Source organism: Odontesthes bonariensis, chromosome 6 (genome assembly GCF_027942865.1).
Source record: "Odontesthes bonariensis isolate fOdoBon6 chromosome 6, fOdoBon6.hap1, whole genome shotgun sequence".
Taxonomy (NCBI): domain Eukaryota; kingdom Metazoa; phylum Chordata; class Actinopteri; order Atheriniformes; family Atherinopsidae; genus Odontesthes; species Odontesthes bonariensis.
Genome location: NC_134511.1, coordinates 39,492,726 through 39,505,969, shown reverse-complemented (window position 1 = coordinate 39,505,969; position 13,244 = coordinate 39,492,726). Strand labels below are relative to the sequence as shown.

At 39.1% G+C, this 13,244-nt stretch overlaps 1 long non-coding RNA gene across 1 annotated transcript; it reads left to right on the top strand.

Annotated features, from left to right (window-relative positions):
- The first annotated feature begins 5,623 nt into the window (after window positions 1-5,623).
- LOC142383019 (uncharacterized) lies at window positions 5,624-7,866 on the top strand. Its single transcript, XR_012769988.1, has 3 exons — window positions 5,624-5,889; window positions 6,264-6,390; window positions 7,454-7,866. It is a non-coding gene; the product is annotated as an uncharacterized LOC142383019 (long non-coding RNA).
- Window positions 7,867-13,244: the final 5,378 nt, after the last annotated feature.

Sequence of the window (13,244 nt, the reverse complement as noted above, 5' to 3'; positions counted from 1 at the left end):
TTTGGCTACATAAAACTGAATTTTGGGGGAAACATTTTGTCATGGCTATAAAAACCAAGCGTGGTTTGCAAAAAAAAGGAGCATCCCTGTTACCTCCCTCTTAAAAAATATGACAGCGATCACATTGGTGCAGTCTTTACAGGAAATGAATTTGTGTGCTAACGTTCAAAATGACATGTGTAAACAGATAACACATAGCCAAACAATGAATGTGTTTTGTTAACAGAAAAAAAAAAATGAGGCAGACAAAGAAAGACTTGCTTGGCCTCACATCTCAAGGAGGGAGAGCGATATAACCGCGAAAGCAAGAGGACGTGGGAGGCAAACGGGTGGGTGAGGGGTTAAAAGGAGCCCATCTAAACTAATTTTGAAAATCAGAACTTCTTTTCTAAAGTCAGCATTTCAAATCAGAGCGTGTCCCCTCTCATTTAATGCATCATTTTGCAAAATGATAAATTTGTGAATTAGACATACATCCTTTTTTGCTTTTAAGATACTGGGTCTCATGAGGCAGGGAGCAGTTAGTGTGGAGGATTTAAGAGCGTTTCGCCGTGTCAAACATTAAAACCCACAGGGAGAGCATCAGCACAATTAGAGTGGGGTGAAGGGAAGAGAGAAAAAAAATTCACAGACAAAATCAGGATCTTAAGTGCAGCAGTGTTATTCGTCTGTACAGTAACGTGGTTATCTGTCGCGGGTGATCCTTTTAAACGCTTCGTTTGCAGGGATAAAAGCAGAGCTGAGGAAATAAACTTAGTTCTGCCTTCAATCTGCAAATCCTTGGTGGTCATGGAAGATGATCCCAATTTGCTTCTGAGCAGCACTGTCAGATCTCACAATAATAAATAATTTAAGACTTTAAGCAGCAATTATGCTTGATAAATGTGGAAAGCCTGTAGACCACTGCTCACTATAGCTAGACAAAGCTAAGGCTCCCGCAAAAATATGCTCATTGCTACTTATGTCATAGCCACCACATCATGGAGAGGGGTTAATGAGAAAATTTGTATTTTTTTTTAAGTAAAATCCCTCAGTCAGTAGCAGGTCTTAAAGTTTAGATAAAATGTCTGGATATTAATTCATTTATTCTTCACTGATCTTGTCTGATGAGACAAACACAGCACCAATTAAATTAATAACACTGAACGTCATCCTCTAAAGTCCACTCTGAACTTTCTTTTGGAAGTTTTACCAGCTTGATTGTTGAAAAATTAGTTTTCTTTTTCCATCAAAATGGGCTTGAACGTGATTTTAAACTGATGATTTGTGTTTAAGCATGTTGTACAGAAAAACAAATGTTTAGATAGTAGACTGGAGGGTTAATTACAGTGACTTTTCATGTATGCTATATTGATCTGAGTGGAACTCCAAAACTTCTGCCCAAAGTAAGCAAATAAAAATAGAGTTTTGACAAAGCTTCTGACACATCAACAGGCTTACAAACATAAACACAAGTATCTTAATTACATGAAATAAGACACAAACAAAACTATTTGACTTTATACAGATCAAACCAAACAGCGTATGAACAATTAAAAGGAAAAATATGAGCCAAGGTCTGTCTGATTTCACAAGGTGTTCTACCTGTGGTGAGGTTTGTACTCCCAAGAGCTCTCTGTCTTTTTTTGTAGACCCATGTTTGTTTTTTTTATTGCCACCAAGAGTATCCCAACTCTCCTCAATTTTCAACAGCTACCTAGGTGAGACATTAAATGTTGAAAAATAATTACAAAACGGTTGGGAAATCACTCTCTGCTGTTTAATATGTCTGTTCTATTTGCAACTTAATGTCATTCGATTACATTTTTTATTAATGTATATTAGAAGTAAACCTTCCCCCAAATCCCCATTAGTTCCTTTTCTTGAAAGAAAATAGTGCCAAGGCAGCATTTATATTTATTACTGACTGGGAGTATCTAATTCCAGCAGATGAGCTGTGAGGTTTGTTAAGCAGTATGTTCATTTGTATTTTTATACGAGTGAAGCCTGCTTTGGGACACAAGGCCAGACAGCACCTAACACTGAGACAAAGATACTCAGAAAAAAAAGAAGTTGAACGGTTTATATGTTGGAACAAATTTACTATTTACCTAGAAGAGTCACTGTGTCCATTTGGCTTAGATGCTTTGGTGGCCACTGGAATCCAGTTTGTGAATACATGCATTGAATCACAGGGGCAGAGGCAAGGCTGTGAGGCCACGGACAGTCAGGAGCCACTAGTCACCACAGTTTGAAAACGGTGCCCTCATGCTGTTTGCTCCTGTGCCGCCTCCTCTCCTGTATGGCCACCACTGTGTTTTCTCCTGTGTGGATACGAAATAGAACTAAATATGATGTGAAATGTGGACTAAGTGCCATCTTGCATGGGCCAAGATGCACGTTTACTTTATTTGATGAAGTTCTTTTCTTACGTGTATATGTTTTTAAAAACTCCTGACAAACCCAATTCAAAAGACATATCTATTCATTACAAATGATTCATTTTTAATGTAGCCAAATCATTTTTTTGGATGGGTTTATAAATCGTATCCTCCTGAAGTACGTGAAGTGTCTGAATTTTCACCATGAGCCAGATGGTGTCACAGACATTTTTCATCCAGTTTTTCTCACTTCTTCGATTCAAAAGAGATTCAAAAGCAGATGCCAGTGAAACCAAATGAATGCAAATAAACAATATTTATCTGGCATGCAGTTTCCCAAATATTTTCACAACCACTAACCATGAGACAAGTCCTGTATTCCTTATAGAAATATATATTGGAATTCTAACTAATTGTCAGTTTATCGCTTCACCTTGTAATAACATCAAATAATCAGTTGCAGTATTTGAATCCTTACCTTCCATTAAAGGCTAATATTGCATTGACTCAGGCTATTCCTGGATTCCCATAGATACAGCCTGGATCGCTAGAGATGCAGCTATTGATGAGATGACCAGAGTGTAAGGGTTTAAAAGATAAACATGTCAAGATGAAGTGAAACAGTATTACATAAGATGGTACACTGACACCATGCACTGCTGACATAATAATTTAAAGTTAATGGCGTATAATTCATCCACAACAACATTGGTCCCTTTCCTACTTTCCTAAGGACTCTCTGGTGTGGGCTGAAATAAGCCTTTCTTCAGTTTCACTATGAAACTGCTTAATTTATTGGATGCATAGAATTTGATTCCTCTTCTGTAGGGATGGTTGGTAATGTTGAGTGCCAGAAACTCCAGAACAGCACCAGGGCCCAGTTCGTCACCATAGTAATGATATTACAGCAACTCGCTGTCAAACTGCTGGACAGGAATGTTTGAGAAAACATTCAAGACATTCTGCTGCTTTTTCAGTGGTTAATCATGGTATATGTCACATGTATGTACACACGTACAACACAGAGATTGTTTATAAGCTACTTTAATAGCAATAGAATAGAATAGAAAAATAGAAAAATATTTTATTTATCCCCCAATGGGGGAAATTCAAATTCTTCAAGTAGCTCAACATTTTTTTTAAATATTTACAATGATTGAATTAACAACAATAAAATAACAATAATGATACTACTACTAACTAAATAATAATAAATGACTAAATGGCAAAATAAACAAATAAATAAAAAAGGTTTAGTGATAATCAATGATAATCATCATTATAATGATGATTTTGTCAGATGACGCCACAGAGCGGCAGCTTGTAAGTCCTTTAAGTCACCTTTAGTTGACTCGCTGACTCTCGGTGGGCTTATTTTCAGTCACAATTTCTGACTCGTGTAGCTGTCTGAGAGAGGAAACAGAAAAATATGTGAGTGAGAACAGCTTTGTTTGGAATCGGCTTTATAGCTCTCCACACGTGCTTTACTGTTATTAAGCAAAGATACAAAAAAAAAAAAAACCTGCAGATTTGTGGAGCACCTAGGCCAATCTATATCTAGTTGAGCTAGTGAGTTCCTGTCAATATTGTCTATTAAGAGAGTTCAACTGCATTTGCTGCTTACATTGTGTGTGACATCATCAGCTAAGTTGTTGCCAAGCTACAAAAACATCACCATAATCCATCGATGGTGATCTCTGAAGATTTCTACAATGCCTCTGTCTCTGCTACACTTCAAATTTCTAAAGGTATGTCAGCCGATTTCTATTTTGTCATCTGTCTATTACAACTGGATTTCTTTAAAAAAATACATACTGCAACAGCATAATTTCCCTTTACGGAATACTAAAGAAATTATTGAACTGAATTCCCCTTGAGCCTATCAGCTCTATTGAACAGTGACTTTTTCCCTTTAGACTTTGTGAATGACTGGTGGCCTGTCCAGGGTGTACCCCGCCTCTCGCCCATTGACCGCTGGGATAGGCTCCAGCCCCCCCGAGACCCGGCCGACAGATTCAGCGGGTATAGAAAATGGATGGATGGATTACTCATTTCATGTCAGTGAATGTTCAAAAAAATTTATATCTCGTCAAAAATCTAAAAAACTTGATGATAAAAGATAATATAATATGAAAAAATAAAGCTGTATCAAGACTTTCTGTTTTGTAACAACTTTATCTTAGATATTCAGTTGTTAGAAGACATATTATCTACAATGTTCTTTAAGACTTAAAATACTAATAAAGGAGTGTTTTTATGTTGCTGTACCAATCTGTAAATATGATAGATAGATAGATAGATAGATAGATAGATAGATAGATAGATAGATAGATAGATAGATAGATAGATAGATAGATAGATAGATAGATAGATAGATTTTTAACATTATATAAAAACATACATATTGCCTTAACATAAAGAACAATGTTGTCTAGTCAAGAACATCCTCAATTGAGAGTAATTTCGTGTCCTTGTGTAAAAGTATACCCTATTGTTTGAGAATTAAGCACAGCGTATAGGCCTGTAATTATACCTCCACAATAGTGGGTTTTCAGAAAAGGACTGGAAATAGCATTGAAGGGTTCCGGTCTGAGCTTCAAACTACAGAGCTTCTAAGAGCCTGACAGACTGTAAAATGGCAGAGAGCAGAGAATAGAATCAAACGCTGCTATCGTTTTACTGCCTGTGGATTGGAGGGGGCCACTGCCATTGTCCAGTAACTTCCTGATTTGCAATGTGGTGCATGGTTTATAAATCTGGGTGCAGTGCCATGAAAGCTATTGTTAAAGACATGACTATTGTAAAGAATGATTAGAGGCAAGAAGAGAAAGAGAGAAAAGTAAACAAGATAAAAGAGCTGCGGAGAAGAGCAAAAAAAAAAGAGCAGAAACAAAATGTAGTCCAAGTAAGACTCTCTACGTCCACAATCTCACTCCTAAGCAATTTAATATGGTGAAATAATATCATAATAGTACCCCAATTTCATAAGTGAGCTGCTTGGCTCGGTGCCTAACTACCCAGCAAATAGAGGGAATAATATCATTATATCATATACAATAAGGGGAAATCCCAGTGGTGAGCAGACTGCATGAGCAGCTGTCTGATAAGGGCTGTCAGCGTGAACACGCCTGCATCTGTGTGTGAGTGTGTGTGCATGAGCCATAAAAAAAAAAGCATGAAAGAGGTGTATAGTAGTTGTGTGTGTGCTTGTGCACATCGACATTGACTTTGGCTCTATTGCAGGCTCCCGGGCAGTGCTTTACCTGGAACCTAATCAGTCAGTGAGCTTCACTGCCTCCTGGGACCTCCCAGCTGGAGGGCTGTGATATTGTGTGTGTGTGTGTGTGTGTTTCTATGTGAGACAGAATCAGAGAGAGGGAAAGCAAAGGGAAGAAAGGAAGACCAAGGAAGAGAAAGCATAAAGGGGTCTGCGGACGTCTGTGTCGAACAGAACAGCCTTCTGGGAGCCAGTTGAGCCAACCTTCTCAATTTCAGCGCCGACGGCTCTCTCTGACTGGCCACTGTCAAGGTGATCTTCTGTCCCACAATTCACACATTCACAAGAACAGACACACACACACACACACACACACACACAGGCACTGTAGCTGCACAAAAATGTTACAACATCATAGAGGCAGATTGAATTGTCACTGTTACATTGATGTCTGAAAGGAAATTGTCGCGCATGTCTTCTTTGCACCCACACTTTGCTACTCACACCCAAATATTGACAACACAAAATTTCTGAAAGGTGGTCAAAAAAAAGAGAAAAAAAGAAAAGGTCATCTAATATCTTTCAAAAAGACAGATCTGGTTCACTGCCAATTTTTGAGGGCAATAACTTGCACAAATTAATTACCCATCAATGTAAATCCTAACTGCTTCTGACTGTACTTTCAGGACACGCCAGTCTTTGTCTGGAGCTGAGAGTCCTAAGCACAGCCAGGCAGCGGTCCCTCTCGATGAGGAGATCCTGGACCCCAGCCATGCTGAGCTTCAAGAGCCCCCTGGGGCATCTGTCTCTAGGGTGAGTGTGGGTTCAGGGAGAAACCGAGCACCAGTCAACTGCCAATCCACAAGCCTCTAAATGGCCATCCTCCACCTGGAGGATCACTTTACGTGGTGAAAAAGAGGTGATGAGGTTGAGAAAAGGGAGGCCAAGGACAAGAGGAATGGTGAGCAGTAGAGGAAACAGCAGGTTGCCATGACAGGGAAAACAGAGGAACGAAACACAAACATAGTCTGGTGGCACCAGGGGTGTGAACTATGAGAGCAGCGACAGCTTCTTCCATCCCTGGCATGCTTTGCTGTGGAAGTCCGATGGACATAAACCTCGTTCTTAGTCACTTTTCTTTTTTCTCTTCTCTTTTGATTTACATCACTTGTTTTTATCGTAAGGTTCGCTTTTTCGTTGACTATCTTCCGAAACTAATCCTCCATAGTCGTGGTTCACCATTTATGACACAAAACGAACACCTGTGGCCATGAAGATCTAAATAGATATCACAAGTCCATTTGTGTATATATGTATTTATTTATTTTGTGGGCACAAAATTATGTTTACACAGTGACATTATTGATGCTTATCTCACTTGCAGACACAAAAAGCAGGTCTGCATTAATCTGTAAATTTAATTTTCAAGTCTTGCTTAAATGTTAGGTTGAGGTTGGATTTAAATTCAGATTATGCTAAAATAAAATTTAAAAAAGTCACTTCATCATCAGAGGATAATCAAAGGATTCAGAACTGTATTCCATTCAGTGAGTTCCACTTCTTTAACTATTTACATAGACTATTTTGCTGCAACAAAGCTTGCTTAAACATCATGACCAATTCTTCTCAGAATACAATCAGAATTTGGCGTGCTTCTGATAATTTACATGCAGATATCTACAGGGATTTGAATAGGGAAAGTCTCACGGAAATTTAAGGAAGTTGATGTTATGTGCTTTGAGGTGATTAAGAGATGACTTTATGTGTGTGTTGGTTTAGGAAGAATAGTGATGTATTAACGTATTTATGGTTCGTCAAAGCATTGCTCGTGTTTGCATGTGTAATATAAGTATGTAAATTTTATTTCACTTTGTAGATCACAGGCGTCCATCAAATATCTTCACCTCGCTCCCAGATGGACCTACTGGATAATGCTGGAAAGAAAATAACTGCTTGGGATGAGCAGACATACTGTGGAGGACCTGGCAAAGGAATGCTGGCTATTTGTAATAGGGTAAAACAAAGATGATGTAAGATTTATTGAACCAACACAGCAGAGCAAATGAACAACAAATGAACAGAGCTCAGTGAAGGATAAAATAACACAGTGGAGAGGAGGCGTCCACAAACAGCAGTAAAAGCAGTCCTATATCGATCCGGGGCTGCGAGCCTGCCAGCTACTGCTACCATCTTCTTTCCAGGAAGACTGTGCATGTACTGGATTGACCTTAAGTCATTTTATTGTACCCTGTTTGTGTGTGTGGGGGTACAGATGAAAATGTGTGAAAACATATCGTATCACATAAAAATAATGGTGGATATACCAATCTTGTATTTATTGTCCTCAGTGTGTGCTCTCCTAACAGTAAGTCAGTAAGTCTTTTAACTTTCAGATAAGTGTTGCATAACTTAATGACATACGAATGTAATAGATGTGACTCGTAAGCAGCTTTTGTCTCCAATGAATACCCGTCCTTCTGCAGACCTGCACATGTATTAGTTTACACACAGAATAATCCTGATTGCATATGAATTAAGTGAAAGAGGCTTGAAATGTCACAGTGCACACAGTGACTCAGTTAACCACCTGGAATATATGACACCACGTCTCCTCTGGTGAAGACAGGACATCCCTTGCATTGAGGAACTGGGTCAAGGCTTAAATATTCATGTTGCCGACTATCACATTCTCTGTCACACACACACACACACACACACACGCACACACACACGCACACACACACACACACACACACACACACATACACACATACACACAGCTAAGAGTCCTTGTTTGTATATCTATGGAAGTGCCTGTATTTTTATGTAATTTTAATTTGTATTCAAGACATAAGGTGAGAACAAAGCAATGCCCACTTTGAGTTTTATTAGCCCAAAATTTCCCCAAAATGATCAGCAAACAGCGACAGCTCCGGCTCACATTTTGTCTTTTTTTTCTATGCTGGCCATGACAACTGAAGCAAAAAAGAGGAAAACAAAACAAAAAAAGCCCAAACAAAGCACCCTTTCATTTGAGTGGGTTTGTTTACGCTTAGCAAATAAATAGCCACATTAACGCCCTCTGTTGCTGACTGTCAGTATCAGGGATTGATGTGATGAACCATGGAGTCGGGAAAGCCAATGATCATTGGACGTATGGTCATACCAGAACATCCAGATGGCCATTTCGGCTCTGGCTGAAGCTTCACCTGTGAGGTAGGAATAATAAAGATATATCTTATGTTTCAATTTCTAATTGACAATACGAAAGGATATGCTGCAGTCATCATGTTTTTCCTGTAAATTCCCTGTTAGCCCAGAGAGAGAGCACTAAAGTAAACAGACTAAATAAACGTAGTACATATACGAATAGTTTTATTGTAATAATCAACCACTGTTTCAACTGACTGACAACCTATGCAGAGCAAAAGAAGAAAAATTGTAATCTTTTAATGCTTATAAACCTGCACGTTGTTCATTTTTACCAAAAAAGCCAAAAGCACACAGCACTAAAAAAGAGAGCAAACCGGTCATTAATTACCAACACTAACAGCAAAGCTAAGACTTCATCTGTCTTGCATCCTGTTTTTTCTTTTTCTCACTGAGCTCTATAGCATTAAAGCAACAGTAGAAAAGTTTTTAAGTTTAAAACTAAGTGCTTCTGACTACTTTTGAAGAACACCATCCTTTCTTGTGCACATTCCTGTGCCTGAAAGTGCCCTGAAAGTGCCCTGAAGAGCCCGGAGATACTACATTCAGAAATTTGGTTACCTGAAGAAGCAGCATTTAGCTGTTATGCTGCAAACAAGTGGAACAAACTGCCACTGGAGATTAAACTTTCACCAAATGTAGACATTTTTAAATCCAGGTTAAAAACATTTCTTTTCTCATGTGTCTATGCATGAAATATCTTTTAACTTATCTAGACTGTTGCCTGATTTTAAATTCATTTAAATGATTTTATTTGTTTCTCTTCATATTATTTTATGTATTTTTAATGCTTCTTACACTCCCTGCTGCAATGCTTTTATTTTATGTAAAGCACTTTGAACTGTTTGTACATGAAATGTGCTATACAAATAAATTTGATTTGATTTGATTTACCTGCCAGGTGCGACACCGTTTTGCTTTACGGTACCACATCATGCACCAGCATACAGATAAAAACACATAGGGTATACACGGTATAATAAATACAGTAAGAAGAAAAAAAAAACGCTGTTGCTATTAGACATAAAGTTGGAGAAAAAAATAACACTGTTGACATTACAAATAAAGTTTAGAAAGAATAAATAAGACACTTGTGGCAGATGCAGCAACCGAACCCAAGACAGCACCATGAAAGGAGGAGAGGAAGAAGAGAAGAAAAACTGTATGAGTAAGACCCGAGACAAGAATAAATCAGATTGGATTTCACTGCTGCAGAGCTCAGTGAAAAAAAACAACAACAGAGACATATGCAGAGTTAGTGTCAATGTTGCTATTGGTAACTAATAACTGATTAGCTCTGTTGTTTTGGTGCATTTGCTTTACTGTGTGGGTAAAGTTGTGGCTATGTGGTTTTAAATTGATGGAAAGAATAGAGTGATAATCATTTCCCCCCTCCGCTCTGTACAGAGTGTAAATCAGACAGGATTGAAACAGTGGTTGATTCCTATAAGATCGTTTAAAGGGGAAGTTCGGTCTTTCTAAACCTGGACATTATTTCTGCCATAAAATACAGTTTGGTGAAAGTCGGCGTCCTTCGGACACTATTTAGATCACTCGAGATCCGCGTATATCCATATAACGGGTTAGAATGGGGCATTGACAATACTGCCTCTAAATTATTAACCAATACTTTAAGAGAAATTAATGAATGAACGCATATTATTGGACTGTTAGTTCAGACCTGTCTGGTTGTTGTTATTGAGGGCTATCGGGGGCTTTCTTAAAGATCAGATTTAAGTTCAGATTTGTTGGTCATGCATACATGCATACACACAAAATTTGTCTTCCACTTTTAACCCATCCAGGTTGGCACCTGTTGACACACACGCACATGCACAGGGTCACACACTCATAGAGACAGATGCCAACCTGGAGCAGAGGGCAGCCATTCACAGTGGCATGGGTGTACGGTGCCTTGCTCAAGGGCACCTCGGCCGTGACAAGGAGGTGGACTGACACCCCTCCAGCTGTCAGTTCCACCAATCTTTTTGAGTAGTGAGAGTGGGAATTAAACCTGCCAACCTTCCGGTTATTGGACAACCGACTCTAACCACTGAGCCACAGCCGCCCCAAGTATTGGTGAAATAAAGTCAGATAATGCCTTATTCAGAGGCTGTATTGTCTATGCCCTGTTCTCTCCCGTGATATGGATATACGCGGATCTCGAGTGATCTAAATAACGACTTTCACCAAACTGTTATCGTAAGCAGATATATGTATTTTATGCCAGAAATAAGGTCCAGGTTTAAAAAAAAAAAAAGAACTTCCCCTTTAACATGTTTAGATACTGCAGACATTTACTTTAGAGCTCTGTATCATGAGTGATGGTAAATTCACAACATTAAAACAAAAGTGTGTTCATCCCGTTATGTTATTTATCAGAGACTGAAATGTACGTTATACTTATCGTTATCATCTCTGTCTCCCAGATTCTGTTTCAGACTAACTCAAAAATAAGTTATTTTAATATTTTGTGTTGTTTTCATGCAAGCAAGTTTGTTCATCACATATCTCATAGTATATGAAAATATACAGTCTAATTCATGTTAGGTACTGTAACAGTACCCCACATTGTTTCTTTATTTGTTGGCTTCTGGAGGTGTATTTCACCAGCCTCTGAAGCAACACATTCACGTGTATAGCTTAGCATGTACAGGGTTCAGATCGGGGTTTGCTTTTACAACATAGCGATATGTCCCACAACTGTAGGGAAAGAATTCTTTAGTAATTCTTTAAAAGCCAGTCCGATGATTATTCTTGATGTGTCTCTGGCTCATACACGTTATCTTTTTGCTCACTTGCCCCAACAGTTTTTTTGGTCTTAGGCCTGGGAACAAGAACGTCAGAATACTTCAAAACAAGTCAGAAGCACATACTTGTAAGCTTTACAAACTTCATGAGTGTCGTTTTGAAGCGTGAACCTTCTGTTTTGTAGCATACTAACTCCATTCCAATGTCCCCACCCGTGTGACACACATTCAGACCAAAAAGTCAGAGGTGCTCTCGTAGGGTTGTGGGGACTGAACAGCTCCCAGACAGACAACCGATGCCTTCAAGAGCTTGGTCTGTGATTGCATTTAAGTTGTAAATCAGAAGCTTCACTGTTGATCTATTTCTCTGTGTCTTGTTTAAGTTTTTGGTGATTAAAGTTAAGTATTTGGTTCATATGACATTTTACCCATGGATACAAGTTTGTTTTGTGATGGTGGCTTCAAGGGTTGCACTGTTATATTATGTGATATTCTACTTATCACTGCATACATTCAATGTCGTTTAGAGCAATCACCATACAGCGGTTTCACAGGCAGTTCCCCAAATACTAAGAAAGCTCCTTCTCTAAAATAGGAGCTGAAAAAAACCTTATTAAATTTGTTCTATGAATTGCAATAATTTTGAGTTCTTGTGTTGTGTACACAAAAAACAATGTGGTGTGGACATAATAATCAGGGAACTGCATCCAATGTAATAAGAACTATGAAACAGTTGGGGTCTCAAAGCATTCCTTTTCTCGTGAAAAGTCCCCTCTGACATCGTCTGTTTTATCAAAGCAGATATTATAATGTGTAATTCTCCGGATAAAATTGTAAAAATCTAACCCATCTTTAGAGGTCTGCAGAGACCATCTGGATGACATGTATCTGACAGGACCATCTGGTTCATGTAGCATGCCTCCATGAGTGTGGCCCACACCGCTTCTCTTTCACTCTTAGGTAGACTCTTCAAGTCTTAGAAACATGGATCCAGGGCCGTTGCAAGCTTGAGCGATGCATTGTTGGTATTTTCCTGGTGTAAGGCCAGGTCTTCCTTGAATGTTTTCCTTGAAATCTCATCAAATATGCAGGGTCATCATCAGAGACTTCCATTACATGACGCAAGTGGCAGAGGGCAGGCAGCACGACTGAGCAGGAGACATAGGCCTCTCCACCCTGAATCTCAGTAACGTACCAGTGGCTCCTGCTGCTGCCCAAGGGTCGCTTGCTGTGCTTGAAGCTCCATGGTGTTTGGCGGGTTGTGCTTTTTTTTACGACATTTGGCCAAAACATTCACGAATCCACTGTCAGATAGGCTTACAGTGATGCTTCTTTGCACAATAGTAGTCGAGCCGCAGCAGTCATATTGCATGCACTGTCCCTCCCTAATAGTTGTAATTTTTCCTTCAATTCCCCACTTGCGTGCTACTGTTGAAGCTGTTCTGCACACGCCTCTGCAAGGTGACGCTCTTCTTTTTCATTACAGTTAGTGCAAACGACTTCCGTTCTCAGAATTTTGTGATATGATGCGCAGTCACACCAAGATAATTACTCTTACTGCGGTCCAGTGGTCTCCTGTCAGCGCAACATATTCAGCTGCAGCCAGAGCTTCATCATTTGTTTTTTTATTTTTAGCTTTGTAGAGTTCGTGGATTTTAGCCATTACTGTGCCTGTACAAGCCACGGTGGCTTGTAGAATGCGTCAAG